At 34.6% G+C, this 16721-nt stretch overlaps 1 pseudogene; it reads left to right on the forward strand.

Moving 5' to 3' along the window:
* Positions 1–16721, forward strand: part of LOC130870049 (probable alcohol sulfotransferase) — a 38281-nt pseudogene that overhangs the window by 3560 nt on the left and 18000 nt on the right.

Consider the following 16721-nt stretch of genomic DNA (forward strand, 5'->3'; position numbering starts at 1 on the left):
CTGTGTTTGTATATGTAACTACATATTTCTGAATATTCAAATACAACCTAATTAGTCTCTAAAATGTTACTTATATATTTTTGAGCCCTGAGAATTTGGTCTTGCATAAACAATTAATATACTTTTCCCAGGAGAAGTCTGTTTCTCCCACTTATAGCATTTCTTGATTGCCTACAGGTTTTTGTGTAATGGCACACTGGCTTTTAGCTCTGCCTCATGTCATACTTAAGAGTTATATTTTGTAGTTGCAGTTACAGAACCAATTAGTTTGCCATTTTTCACAGTACTCATCACTCTGTTTATATACGATATTCTTTTACAATGGGTGAATAGTCTCTCACATTGTAATATTTTGATCTCTTCAACTATTGTATTAGTCATAGATTTTGTTGTTTTTTTATCATCTCAGTGACTTCAGTAAATTTGTTTTACATTTCTATAGTCAAATTAGATTATCAAAAGATATTATGATTATAGATAATTTTCACTTCTGTATATATTTTGTCCAAATAAACAGAATAAAAGTTTTTGGAAACATCATGAATATTTGATTGATATCTCACATAAATTGTGCCACTAAGTTTGGGAATATGTATATTGACCTTCATTTACATTTTTTTCCATTTAAGGTTATCTGTGTCATCAGAAATCCCAGAGATGTTCTTGTATCTGGTTATTTTTTCTTTGCTAATAAAAACCTTATTAAGAATCCAGAGTCATTAGCAACTTATTTTGACTGGTTTCTCAAAGGACATGGTGAGTATCCTGCTGAGTCTAGAAGCTGAAGGAGGTTTACATACATATGTGTAATGTATCTTAGGCTGATTTTGAACTTTCCATATTACCAATGACAACCTTGAAGGTCTCCTCCTACCGTATCTACCTCTTCTGTCCTAGGACTTCAAGCACCTATTTCCATATTCTGTTTATTTAATGCTGGGGCTCAAACACCCAAAGCCATATAAGTTAAATAACTTTGCTATATACCTATTCTATTGTATATTATATAGTCTCTACTGGGTTCCATCTTATCCCTCTACATTCAACCTTTTTGTGGATTCAAGGCTTATCAAGATTTCAAGTCTAACTGTAAAGCCTGCCTGTTCTCATGCACAACTGAAAACAGGGCACAGTAACAGTTTTGACAACCCACCCTGACAACATTTCCAGTACTAATATAGATATTATCATTTATGCTGGTTTGAATGACAAATGCCTTCACAAAGATGCTGGCATTTGAATACTTGTTTCAAACAGCTGATGATACTATTTTACAAGATTTATGAGGCACAGCCTTGATAGTGAAAGCATATCTGTGAGTTTGAGAGATTAAATCATTAAGCCAACTTCACCAGTTTCCTTCCTCTGTTTCTTGTTTGGAGTTGAGGAAATGAACTCTCTGCTTTCAGATCCTATACTTTACCTCAACATTTATTCTAAGATCTCTGAATACCCAGGCCAAAAATAAGCTTTATCTTCCTTAAGTTACCTTGTTCATAGTGTTTTATCACAGCAAAATAAAGATAACAAATGTGATTTTTGTTCTGCCACCTGTTTTTTTTTTTTCTTGCCATGTGGATTTAGTTCATCAGGTTTGGTAGCAAGAAATTTACCTATTCACTCATTTTAATATTCTTTGATGAGTTACTGAATTTGGTTAGAAAGGTTTTGGTGAGAATTATTTTATCTATGTAAATTATAGGCATTATTGTCTATTTTTTGACTTTTTGTTTGCTTTGTTTTATCAAGATGATACATCACAGAAATATTTTGTTGGTGTGACTTCTTTTATGGAACAGATCAAAAAGCATTCTTGTTCTCTGAAGATCTAGAAAAATTCATCAGGCTGTAGCTGATCATGCAGAACATCCTTTTGACCAAACAGCATTACTTGCAAATGTTCACTGTAATGAGTATTTAATCTGGTTCAAGGCCTCTGGCTTTTGATAAATAATCAGTACTAGAGCCTCATCCAGATTCTTCTCAGATATCCTACCAATGTTCAGAGGCATCCTGTAGCTATGCTTCCATGGGACTGGGCATTTCCATATTATCCATAAATTCATGGATAGTCTCTGCATTGGGGTAAGACAGCTCAAGGCTATTACTCTGGGCCTTGGTGGTAGGTGAGTTGAGCAGTCCTGATCTTTGCTGTGTTTTCCTAAGACACCAGAGCTGCAGGAAAGAGGGAGTGCTAGGCCTGATAAAGTATGTTTATTTTATTTTATGTGTAGAAGTGCTTTCCTTTCATGATGTATGTTGAAGTATGTGTGTCTAATGCCCACAGAGGCTGGAAGTAGGCATTGTGAGCTATTATATGGATACTAGAAATTGAATCCTGATCCACTAGAACAGTGTATTCTTTTAACTGCTGAACCTTGTGTTCTTTTAACTGCTGAACCTTCCTCCATCGCTACCTGTTTATTTTCTTTAAAAAAGTAATCTGAGGTTAATTTTGGTAAGTTTTATGTGGGTTAACATTTAACCAAGCATTTTAGATTTTCCAGTATTGTGCAATGTTTTTTTAAGGTAAACTCTAATAATATTCTGAATTTCACTGGTACCTATCATCCTGATTGACTAATTTTTATGTCTTTCTAAGGGTTAGTTTATCTAAGGGTTTGTCAGTATTTTTCATATTTGGAAGGAATCAGTTCTATTTTATCTATCTAGGTTTTTTGTTGATGATGCAGCCATTTCCATTTTACTTATTACAATGGTATCAGTGCTTTGCTTCCGGCTACTGATATTGTATTTGATTTGACTTGTTCTTTTTCAAAAACACAAAGGTTAATCATTAATTTATTAGTAATCTCTTTGGTTTTTTAATGTAGGTACATTGACCTTTAAACATCTCTCTTAGGACTGTTTACATTGCATCCCACACATAAATGGATGTTGGGATTTAATTTCTCCTTTATTGAGGAAACTTTCTACTATTAATTTTTTAAAGATTCATTCATAACTAAGTTGTGAATTGTTTAATCTCCATTAATTTCATGACCTTCTAGAGTTCCTTTTTTTTATTTGTAGCCATTTCATTTTTTCTGCAAAGAATATAAGTAATTATTTTAATTTCCATATATTTGTTAAGGCATTCCATATGTTCTGGTGCATGATGTATTTTACATTAAATGCATTGGTTTCTGAGAACAATGTGTATTCTGAAGTGTTTGTATACTATATTCTATAGATGTGTTTTGGGGCTATTTTCATGTGATGTTATTTAATTCTGGTTCTTTTTTCTATGTGGATAATGGCTTAAATTTTTGAGAGTGAAATCTATAACACTTGGGGATATCTTGTGGCTTTACATAGAATTGTATTTTCTGTGTAGAACTGGATGCACATATGTGTGGAATTGTACAGTTCTCTCCGTGGATTATTCCTTTAATTCATGGGAAGTAGTATTTATCCTTTCTCATTAGAATTGGTTTAAATTTTAGTCTGTCCAACTAGATCAGCAGCACTTGCTTGTTTTCCAGTTCCACTAGCTCAGAACACCTTTTGTCATCATTTCATTGTAAGGTTTCATCTGTCTTTTATACTGAAGTATAACACATGTATACTGGCTACTTTCTTATTCCAATATCCTAGTCTGTGTCCTTTGGTTAAGGGATTAACATCAGATACTAGTAAAATGTGTTCACTGATTCCTATCATCTTGACTATTTTTGCCAAGGTGATTGTGGTATTTCCCTTTTATTTCTGGTTTAGGCATTGTTCTTATATGCTTTATGGTTTCTGACATAAAACATACTTGACAGAAGCAACGTTTGAGAAAAAATTGTTTTGTTTATCTGTTCTATATTTTCAGGTCACAATTTATCTATGGGAGCAGTCAGGTCATTATCTTCAGAAAGAACTGATGTAGAAATCATTTTACTAATCATCTTGGTAACTCATTCAGTGTTTCTGGTTAAATTAGATTCTTCATACATCCCACACCAGCTACCTATGCTGTGGGCCATACCAATCATCCTCAAAACATATGGCCACAGACCAATCTGATGGGGACAATATCTCAATCTAGATTCTCTCAGATAATTCTAGGTTGTATCAACTTGACTGCTGAAGTTAACTTATTGATGCCTTATGGATGTATTTACTTTTTGATTCAGCCTAAAAGACTCCTAAAGTTCTATTTTATAGAGCTGCCTTGGTAGTCATAAATTCACTTTGTATGTTTTTAACATATAGTTTTTATTTCTGCTTCAATTGTGAAAAGTGGCCTTGAATGATATGATATTCCGAGTTGCCTGTTTTGGTATTTAAGAACTGAAATACAGATTGCAGTCCACCCTCCTTTAAAAAAGGTCTCAATTTATAAAATGTTATTCTGATAGACTTTTTTTTTTTTTACATTTGACTTGGTGATTTTCTCTAGCCAATTTCAATATACTTTCTTTGTTTAATTATAATACTATTTTGGGAGTTTCTTTCCTGATTGTGTCTATGTCCTAAATTCTACCAATATCTGTATTAGCATCTGTTCTAACAAAAACCCACCTAGAGAAAAAAGGGTTTATTTTATTTTCAACTCCAAGTTAAAGTTTATTATCAATGAGAAGACTTGTCGGTACGTTAAAGTACTATGTTAACAGTCAAGAACAGGTAGACAACTATATTTACACTTGCTTTCTTGTCCTCAGTTAGCTTTCTCTTCACTTATACTTTCCTGGACCCCCATTAGTAGAGAATGAGACCAAACACAATGTGATTCACCTTCTAAATCATCCATTAACAATCCAGATAATCATTTAATAAGATGTCCAAAGATTAATGTGACATAAGCAATTTCTCCTTAAAATTCTCTTACAAGCTGTTTATAGGTTGAGTCTAGTTAACAGAGGAAACTATGCAACACAATGTCTCTTCTTAAATTTGGGAAATTGTTTTTTAAATGTTTTAGACTGATGAACCTTAGATTTGTACTTTTCATAGAGTCACAAATATCTTAGAAATCCCACTCATATCTTCTTATTATGTTATCTTTGCTCTTATTGTACTGTCCCTCATCCTTCATCTTGCCTTCACACTGTGACTTTTTCCCTTTTTAAAACATCTCCTTTATTATGACCTGATGAGTATGTTGTCTTTAATGTCTGTGTGGGTACACACATCTCGTACACACATCTCACAGAACATATGTTCTAACCTGGGAACAGCTTTGTGGAGTCACATGTGTGCTTCTAATTTATGTGGATTCCTGAGACTGAGAACTGTTTTTCAGATTAACAGGATACATACTCTAACTCATTGCCGTCTCATAACACCACCACTCCTTTTTGTGTCTCTATTTACTTCATTTATAATTTATTTATTTTTAAATCATTTTGTGCTCATTTCCACTTTTCATTGTCCAATATGACTTACTTTTCAAATTTATGTAATTAGGAGCTTGAGAAATGGCTCAGTGGTAAAAACAAACAAACAAACAAACAAAAACCATGTTCTTTTCAGAGGAGGGGAGTTTGTTTCCCAGAACTTACACACAGAGTGATTTACAGTCTCCATAACTCCAGCTTCAGGAGAACTGAAACACTTTTCTCATCTTGGCAGGAACACACACAAAGTCTCATAAAAATCTCACAATCATATACAAAAATAAAAAATATAAAATTTTAAAATTATTTCATTAACTACAAGTTTCTAGGGCCTTTCATATTCTCTGAATATCTACCTTTAAATCCTCTCTATTTCTTTTTCTAGCCCTTCCTACTTCTCCCCATCTCTTTCTATATCTTTCTACTTGATGATTTATTCCCCTCACTCTGTTCATTAATATGTTTACTAATGATGTCATACAACCTTGAATCATATCTTTATTTGATTTCACTCAACAGATTAAGGTGTTGAGTAGATTCTTCCTTTCTAACATAATCTAAGATATTCTTTCCATCTCTGTCATTGACTCTTGCTTTCTTCCTAGCACACTTAACCAGGAAGCAGGTATTTACTTCTCTGCTTTTTGAATATTACTACCCACTAACACTCAGATCTTGTGGCTGTTTGTTTTCAGAGACAGCCACCAAATTTCATCACTTGATACATAGCAATTAAAATGTAACAAAATAACAAATATTCAGGCTGGATAGGATGGTGCAAACCGGTGATTGCAACACTAATGTGTTAAATATTTCAAGGCCCTCTTGTCAACAAGACTGAACCAGCCTTGTTGACATACCTTTTGCAGTCCCTGTCCCCCAAACACAAATATCTTTTAAAACAATTTCCAAGGCAGAAGCCCTGTTAATTATTATTTAGTTATGTGTCATTGGCTTATTTTTGGTTCCCTTACTAATGAGCTTGCGGCTTTTTTATTTGAGTCAGGATATGTTGTATCCAAGGTAGAATATTAATACACTCCGTTCTTGAAAATAACATTGAACACCTAGGCATCTCTTGTCAGTATCTCCTGAGTTTTGGCATTATAGATAAATAAAAGCTTGACTTTTAGCTTTTCTTTTGATATGTATAGATATGTGTATTTTTGATAGTTTGAATGCAAAAGTGTAAAAGTGTGTGTTCTTGTGCTAAAGACAGACAATACATCAGGTGTTGAGCTTTAATAACTACCTTGTTTGAGACAGTCTCTTCTAGTTCTTTGCTGTGTATGTATGAGATTAGCAGGTCCCAAGCTTTTGGGATTTCTCCTAACTCAATATCCAATGCTGTAGATTTCTGAGGATTCATACACAGGTTCTCACATAATCAAGGCAATTTTCTTCACTAAATCCTAACCTAATCCCAGTTTCAATCACTTTAAGTGACTTAATACTGTCATGTATTGTCATTTCCCTTTCTCTCTACAGTCTCTCTGTAGATCATTTACCTCCAGCTTTCAGTCAAATCTTAGATACTTTGAATTCACATATACTATTGCTCCAATCCTGGCTTAACTCTTGTTTTTTCTCTTGGCTTGATTAAGTTAGCTTTTCAAATAATGAGGAACAACAAAGCAAGTGTGGAATAGAGGCTAAAATATTAACAGAGAGGAAAACTATTCCGGGAACAGTGATGACACTGTAAATGTTGTAAACACATCACAGTAGCACTGGAAATGCAAATAAAGCTTTGGGGAGAGTGTGAAAGTCTATGCCTGGGAGATCTCTAATTATCTGTGTTTTGGAGGCTTGGTTCTTGTGGAGACACTATTGAACAATAGAGGTGAATGCCACTGGGAGGTAAATTCCCTCAGAAAGGGTTAAGAAAGTTCCCCAGACATGGTGACATTTAAAAGTCCAAATCTAGCTATGCCCATACCACTCTGGATTTCTGTATTATTGTGATCAGTTTTCAACAATTCATGTCTATGCTTCCAAGTGGATGTCTCCTCATGGCATTAAAAGTAAAGTTGTCAGGTGATAAGTTTACTAAGGAATTTAATCTTATCAGCTCACTGTGTTATTTTCGAACTTAGTCACTGCTATGAGGATGACGCTTCACAGTGAAGGCACAATGTGGAAACCATGAACTTGGTGAATTAATCACAGAACTTGAATTTTCTCTCTGAGAGAGTAAAAATTTTTCAGCAGTCAATGAGGGGGACTAAACTGAACTCTCTGCAGCTTGCAAAAAAGGAAAGAAACATTCACACACTTTTAGAGTCTTTTCATCATCATCATCTCTCTCTATTGTTCTTTCTTTTTTTTTGCTGACTATATATCCCAACTATATATCTCTCAGACAATATAAGCATTGAAATGTGGTTACATTCTATTTTTCAAGTGAATTCTTACAGTGAACATAAGTAAAATACATTTTTTCATTTCTTTTATATGATTAAAAATACTACATTTTACAAATGAAAAACATTATCTCAACAAGTCACATACATTTGTATATAAACAGCACATTATAGATGAACAAAGTTTAGACAAGCAACATATTTTTAGTCAGCAGGCTGCATTTTGTGATTTCAACGAAAGGATCAATCACTTTTGTTCTTATCTCAAAAGGTAATATTACAAGGAATCTTAAAAGAATCACAAACCTAAACTTTATATATGAAAGAGTCATCTCTGTTTTAAATCCTCAAGGTGCATACCCATTAATAAACTGCTTTTTTATATCAAGAAGCTGATGGCAGAAATGGGCTCAAGGAATTAATAATCATCTTTGATCACTAACCCATTCTAAGAATAAAGCACATTAGCTAATAATAACAATGATACAATTGTTAATGTTCTTTGATGTCAATGAGTCCCTCACTAAATTCTGTGCATTTTTAACTTAGATTGATTCCCCAGGATTTTTACCTCAAAATTATTAACAGAAACATATTATCTATACTTCAGTCATATTTAAAGCTTTATTTAGCTATGATGTACACCAAATCCCATGAATACATCTTTTAACAATAAGTCTAAAGTTACTTCAGATAACTTAGCTTTCGAGACACAAATGTTTTTCTTAATCATTAACCTGATCCACAATCTATATGACTCCCCATGAAAAACTAGCTATGTGACATTTAGTTCTTCTTATCATCTATTCTCTGCAGGCCCTGCTTCATCAGGTGCAGGGACAACACCATATCTTGTTTTTACCTATATAACGTTCACACTATACTATTTTCTATCATAATCAATTACTATATTTACTAAAGACCAAACATCAAAATCCTGTTTAAACTAACATTGTTATTGTATAAAATCATTACTTCTGTTAAATAGCTCATCTTGTGAGGAAATATTTTTTATAATGATCCACAGGTAAAAATTCTCAGTAGAATTGTATATTTCCATGGGATAATCATACTACATTAAAGCGAGTGGTGATCACTTCATGCCCATTCACAGAATGACACATACCAGAGAAAAATGGCAGCAGCAAATGTGTAACAGCATACCAGTATAGCAAGGGGCCAAAGTATCTGGAGCCTTTTCTATCCAAGTTTCACCCATAAGAGCTTTGTTTCAGTGTGGAACAACCTCATGAACTTTTTTTTTAACCACCCAGTGCTCTTCTGATATAGCTACTAGAAAAACTTTACATTGAATACTGTAAATAATCTTTGGACTTTCCTTAGTAAAGCTGTCTGACATTTTCAGAAAAGTGAAGAATACCGACAGACTTCACTTTTATTTTATGTAATCAAAATTTCCTCCTCCCCTCACACAGTGATATATGGATCGTGGTTTGAACATACCCGTGCCTGACTTTCCATGAGAGCAAGGGACAACTTTTTACTAATAAACTATGAAGACATGATAAAGGTAAGTATCATTCTCACGGCAGCCAAACAACCTCCAACAAACCACTCCATGTGGAACCCCACATACGTCTTTCCCCAACGGCCAATTCTGTCAGTGTCAAGCTCATGAACAATTACTAAAAGTGAGATTATGTCCTATGTCTTTGTGGACCTGCATCAAGGATTTGATCCCCAGCCTCCTGGTCCACCACACATGTTTTCTTTACCCTACTACACTCTGATATAAGGTGGAGTAGTTCACACTTGAACTACAGGTTTTCTGATTCTGTCTTTGCAACACACTCAACAAAGCTAATAACACAGTGGTCAGTTATGTCATCTCCCCTGACCACAAGAAAAGCAATCAAGGCACAGAATCCATCTGTGAATCCTGGAACAGCACAGTGCTGAAGTCACATGATGAACACTGAGTGATATTCAAATCTGCAAGGTATGTACAGTTAGAGCCAGTCGGGAAGGTGGTGTTCTGTGCTCTTCAGTACAGAGGGTTCTACATGGTGGGCTAGGATACACTGAAGATATCAAAAGTCTTATTAGAAACTACATAAAATGTTTCAACATCAAGTAATGGCATATCTTTAAAGAGACTGAGAGCCCATGCCCTTATATGATCATTGCAGGATTTATTTAATTAAAATATCCAATTTAAGGCTACAAATATGCTTAATATTACATGTGCCCCAAATAATTAATATTTTAAAATCTGAAAGAAAAACTTGGCAGGGCGTCTCATGAATATAAACCTAGAACTTGGATATAGAGACATATTTATGGGTCATCCTTGTTTGCATGGTAGGTTTGAGATCAACCTTGAAATAACTTTTAAATTCATTTGCATATCTTTTATCATTTAGTTAAAAATGATTCCCCTTTATGATATACATATAACAGTGACACCTTGCATATAAGCACAAAAGTATTCTTATTTCATCAGTAGCTCATTAATTTAAGTGACTTGGAAGTTATAGATGGAACATAACCACCATTTACATAGCAAAACTAAAGCTATTCATTGGACATTTTACTGAGCAACAAAAAATGTTCTGATAATTAGGTCTGTCAGAGAAAACATATGTCCATGCTTAGAACTGTTGAAAACTTAAGTTAAGAAGGAAAAGAAGCAATCTCACAGCCTCTGTTTACTTATAGAAGTAGACTCTGGTGAGTATGAAGGTTACAGATAGTTGTAGCTTCGTGTTTTTTTCTTACTTTATTTTTATTATTCAAGACACTTTTTAAATTTAATCATATTTTGGTCATATTCTTTCTCTCTCACAATTCCTTCCAAATTTTCTCCTCTTCTTTGACCACCAAATCTTAAATTCTTTCTCAAAAACAAAGCCAATAAAACAATATTTTTCCCCAAATAAATCAATACCTCCAAAACCAAAAACAATGAACTATAACCAAATAAAAGCACCCCCCCCCACAAAACTGTGGAGGCTATTATCTGTTGGTCAACTACTCTTCAATATGAAGACTGCTGTGCAGTGGCTTATGTATTCACTGTTACTGCATTGGAGACAACTGATTCTCCCAGCAGGTATAAATAAAAATTCAGTTGTTAACACCTACTCTAGTGGTTAGATTTTCATTCATTCATTCATTCATTCACTCACTCATATTTTAAAATATAAAAAATAAAAAAAACAATTTAATGAAACTGTTATCACTTCAAAGTTGGACAAGATAAACAAACAGAAAGAAAACAGCACAAGACAAGTAACAGGCAGAAACTAACTTGTTTGTTCATTCAGGAAATCTATATAAACACTAAACTGAAAGCCCTAATATATAAGCAGAGGACAGGTGCAGGCTTGTTTGGCACTATGCATGCTGCCAGAGTCTTTTGTTTCATATGAGCTTTTCTCATGTTGATGTGGAGGGCCTTGTTTTCTTGCTGTGCTCACTCCTCTCTGACCGTTACAATCACATCATTTCTTCTCCTTCTTCTCCTTCTCCTTCTTCTTTTCTCCTCATTGTCCTCCTTCTCCTCCACCTCCTTCTTCCTCAGATTTGTTCTCTGAGTTCTAATGGGAGAGGTTTGTTGGAGACTTAATATTTAAGGATTATTGTTCAAATATATCTCACTCTCTTTATTGTCTGCCTGTGACTCTATTTGTTCCAAATTGCTTCATGAGAAAGCTTCTCTGATGCTGCCCAACTTAGCACTAATCTGAGCATAGCAGACCATCATCAGGAGTCTTTTTATCACTACATTTTTAGATCAGTATTATTTAGTTTTACCCTGGGTCCACAGTATTATTTAGTTTTAGCCCCTGGTCATCAAAGCAGTGTAAGATATGGGATTCATCTTGAGGAGCCTAAGGAGTGGGCCTGAAATAAAATCAGTTATTGATTTGTTATACTATAAGTTTTGTGCCATCATTGATCTAGTATATCTTGTACATAGCACATCATTGTAGATCAAAGAATTTTTGGATGGCTTCATGTTTACATTTTTCTTTTGATAGCATGCAGAGTACCTTCCTCTAACAGTGATGCTGGAATGTAGAGGTGAAAGCTTTATGTAGTCAGCAGCCCAGCATCTCCGTGTTCTATGAGTAATGAAGATGTCTTCAGTTATGGGGCCTTGTTGTCAACTTGTGAAGAAGAACTTATAGTCTTGGAAACAGCCTGTGTTGTTTAGAAGTACATATGTGTTATCTTTGGCTAACAACTCAATTAAGATAACACAATCTCAATACTGGAACCTTCCTTTGGTAACAAAAGATGGCCATTTGGGACACAATCTCTGCTATTATTAGTTTATATTATTTAGATTGCCTTCAAATTTGTGTGTGCATACATACATATTTTTAAGAAGTTTCTACTATAATATGCTGTATATATAGTTTTCCTGAAATGTCCCTTAATTTTAGCTGTCTTTCCTCATATTCCCTTCCTCAAGTCTATCTTCTTTCCCCCTCCCCACTAGATCCTCCCATTCCAGTCCTTGCCTATCCATCCATAATTTGTGTTCTTTGTTTAAATTTTTTTTACTATATTCTGAGGGTATTTTTTTTTATCTATTCAGTATATTTGGTGTTCTGCAATCTTATTTTATTTATATGGGAATCTACTTCTTTAAGTTAGGAAAATTAATTCTATGAGGTTGTCAGCATTTCCTGTGGCATTGACTTGGGTTTTTTCCTCTTCTTCCTCTACTTATACTAAAAGATTTAGTCAGGTCTTGTCCCAGATATCTTGAATATTTTGTGATGTGAATGTTTTGAGATTTAAATATTTTGACAAATTATATATTTCTTCTCTGGTGATTCTTCAATGACTGAGACTCTATTGTCCATCTTTTATATTCTGTTCATGTAACTTACCTCTGAGATTCCTTGAAATTTTTTTATTCATTTCCTTCCATTGTTTGTGTTTTCATACATTTCTTTAAGGTATTTTTCCATTTCTACTTTAAAGAACTCTATTATCCCCTGCAGGATTTTTAAATGTCTTTTTCTTGTTCTACAGGTAAGTTGTAATATGTAATGCCTCTTGTAGTAATGTGCCTGGGCTCTAGAGAAGACATACTCATCTGGATGTTACTGGTTTTGTTTTTGTGTGTAACATATTGGCAGCTGAATTTATGAAAATTGTAATTCTAGATGATGATATCTGATCCTGTCTTTGTTGGCCTGGTGATTCCTTCTTTATTTTATGTTGTACTGAGTGGTACTTAACAGAGTGTGGTGGTTGTATCTAGCCAGGTAAGAAATTCTGTGATCCTGATGCCTTTTGGATATAAAAATATCACATGTAGGTATGGGAATAGGCAAGGAAAGGGTATAAGAATATTCACAGGAGTGAAGGAATCAGAGTCTTCCACAGTTTCTGCTTATTAAGTTACTTGGGAATGGGGCCCCTGAGTGAGAAGAGGCCACAGCAGAAGGTTCTGTATACAAAGGTATGGAAATATTGAGGTTTGACCTTAGAATAATGATGGGAAGAATGAAAATCTGAGGCGAACTTACTTGCTTTCCTGGTTAGAGTGGCCTTTGGGTCCTTACTGAGTATCTTCTTAATTTGAGGACTAGAATAAAGCAATGAGTACTTAAATGCAGCTTTGGAAGTTCAGATTTGTGTGTACCACTTGAGAGAGCAGCATTTGGTAAAGAAGGCTGCAGCACATAGTCTACACAGAACTTGCCATGAAACGATGACACTAGCATTTGAGAAGAAAATTGAGATGTGAAGATATGTTTTCAGAGTACCTGCTTCCCTGTGAAGCTTGCCTATGGGATACTAGGTAATTCTTGTTGGAGTTGAGGTGTGGGACAAAGCATTTCGTTGAGGTAGTGAGATTGGGAGGTATGTGTGAGATCCTTTAGAGATTGTGAAACCTGATACAGGTGTTCTGTTTTTGAGCTGGGCAAAAAACTGGAAGATTGGACTCAAAGGGATGATGGGAATATTAATATCTATAGTTAGCTTATATGTTCTCTGGACAAAGCAGCCTGCAAGTTACCAAGAAATGCTTGTTCAGGTTTTGGGTTGAGATCATGCTTTGTGTTGGAACAGTTTTGTTAGGAGGAGGAAATATGTGGGATCCACTCTCAATGGGGTGATTTGCAACAGATTTTATGTGACAGAATTGGGAAGTAGGCTTGGGGATTGAATCTGAAAGAGCATAAAAAAGATAAAAATCTGCTGTCAGACTACAGACTTCCCTGACAGGAGTAGGAAAAGTAATTTTTCATGAAAAGTATTAAAGAGCAACAAAAATTAGAAATTGGATCATTTAAAAATATTTTGACCTCTTAATGTTTTCTTTTAGGAACACTAACTTTTCTCATAATTAACAAAACCAAAGACTGCTTTGAGTTTGTAATTTTTTTTTACATTCTCATTATATAATTCAACTTTATCTAGTAAGCTTATTTACCCAGCTCTCTTTCCTGAAGGCTAATACAGTTTCCCATAAGTCTTATTTCCAAGCATTCAACACATTCTTATCAGTTATTGCCATGGTTCTTTACAGCCTGGTGAATTATTAGGGTAAGTTGTGATAAAATGAGTAATGAAAGTTTTGATAGTTTTGATTCAGTAATATATTTAGGAACCCAATAAAAGACTAGAATTAAGAGAGATGTCTCCAGCAAAGATTCTGTCACTTATGATTATCTCCCAGGATTAATCTAGTCATGGCAGAGCACAGTTATAATTTCAACATAAGTATCTGAAACATAAAGATTGTGAATGTAGCATTCATCTGAGTTACAGCATGAGATCATAACTCAAAACGAAATAAAATCTCCCCAAAGTATTTCCAAATAATAATAATTGAGAACATTATTGTGAAAATGTTTTAAAACTATATTATTGTAAGTTACCCATAGGAAATTGTAGAAGGAGCTGCAGGCTGTGTTCCTGCCACCCAGCTCCTGGCAGCCTGGCTAGCTTTTGCCCCAAAATAACAACACACAAACTGTATTCATATAAACACTGCTTGGCCCATCTCTATTAATGTGTGTAGCACCACGAGATGGTGACTTATCTTGCATAGCCCATATTTAGTAATCTGTGTAGCACCAGTCTTACCGGGAAAGATTCAGCATGTCTGACCTGGTGGCTGGGTCCATCGCGTCTGCCCTGGAGAGGAGAGGCGTGGTGTCTGCCTCACTTCCTCTTCCTCCCAGCATTCTGTACTATTTACTCCACCCACCTATGTTTTAACCTATCAAGCCCAGCAGTTTCTTTATTAATTAACCAATGAAATCAACAGATTGATATGACACTCCCACATCATTTCCCCTTTTTCTGTTTAAACAAAAAAGGCTTTAACTTTAACATAGCAAAATTACATATAACAAAACAGTTATCAAGCAAGAATTACAGTTATAATATTTACATCTATTTTATCTTTTATCATAACAAAGAAAAACAACTATAACTATCTATCTATTCTTCAACTCCATCAAAGACTCCAGAAGGATATAATATTACCTAAGTAAACAAGTAAGAAACTTCCAAAACTCTAGAAATGATAGAGACATCTCTCTGCCTGGACAGTCACCCAAAGTTCCTCTGTATGGCTGGGGCATCCATCATCGGCCTACAGACCCATAGCATCCAGCAGACATTTCCATGAAACAGGAAATTTCAAAGGCAGCCACTATCTGCTGTGTCCTGCAGAATGTCTTGCAGACTCTTTATGAATCAGGAACCCTAAAAGATCATCTCACCTTTAGGCAAGTTCAGTAGTCCTCTCTTTGTGGGTTCTCTGTGTCCAGTTTATGCAATAGTCCAGGTAATAGCAGTTTCTTGCCCAAATGGCTAACAAACTTCATAAGGTGCCTCTTTGATGCCCATCTTCTTCTTGAAGTAGATTGGTGCCGCCAGGAGCAGACGTGTCTTATTATCATGAAAAACCCTAAGTTATTAAAACATTAAATGTCATATTCTGTAACCTTTGAAAGATATGAAGAATGCCTATCTAAAATATATCTATGTACATCTAGAAAGTCTAACTAACATGACTACAAGCTTGACTATTATTGATAATTATCCATTAACAACCTGTATACATTATATTTTTAAATGAACTACACAATCACAATACCTTAGTCAAGGTCAGAAATATATAAATATAACAAAATTGACCTTAAAATGCATACTAATGCAAGTTATTCATATCTTTATCATATCCCCCTTTAAGTGTAAAAGAACATTTATAAACAATATTTGGGGATATGGGTGCAGTTATTTCTCTCCAAACTGCTTCCTGCTGTATGGGGGCACTGTTATTCAGGTCTTTCATGGTATAACCTATGTGCCAGATTCATCTCAGTCAGCAGTTGAGTGAAGTAATTTTTTGAAGGTGTTCACAACAACCCTTCAGGAGAGAGTGATCCATCATACCATATTGGGATAGAAGCAATCCACAGGGTTTCATCCTCTGTGAAAACAAAAAAGAAACTCTTTTCCAAAGTAACATATCCTTAGATCCAAATTTTAAAGTCAAGGTATTTTCAAAAATATCTATGTTGGATAAGTTCAGCAGCATTTATAAACAAATATCTTTTAGCAGCTGTTACTCTTTCCTCAACATTCAAACAATTCAAAGAGAGCATAATAGCATACACTATCAAGATTCTCATTGTATTTTCCATCTTTGTGCGGCTTTATTTTGACCTCTATTTCATTTATTTTTACTTTTAACTTTTTGAGACAGGTTCTCTGTATGTTGTTGTCCTGGAATAACCCTATAGACCAGGCTGTCCTTGAACTCTCAGAGATTCTTCTGCTCTGTCTCCCAGGCATAGGGATTAAAGGTGTGTCCTGCCACACCTTGAGGTCTCAGAGGTCAATCTACCTCTGCCTCCCAAGTGTTGGAATTAAAGATGTGTACTACCACACCCAACTACTCTCTTTCTTCCTTTTTTTTGTACTTTAAGAACTTTAACTTTTAGCCTGCATATATTTTTAACACACTGTAAATCATTTAGATGTTTTCTTTGACTTTGAATCTTTCTTTTACTGTATATCTCTCTTT

This window comes from Chionomys nivalis, chromosome 2, assembly GCF_950005125.1.
Source record: "Chionomys nivalis chromosome 2, mChiNiv1.1, whole genome shotgun sequence".
In the NCBI taxonomy this organism is placed as follows: domain Eukaryota; kingdom Metazoa; phylum Chordata; class Mammalia; order Rodentia; family Cricetidae; genus Chionomys; species Chionomys nivalis.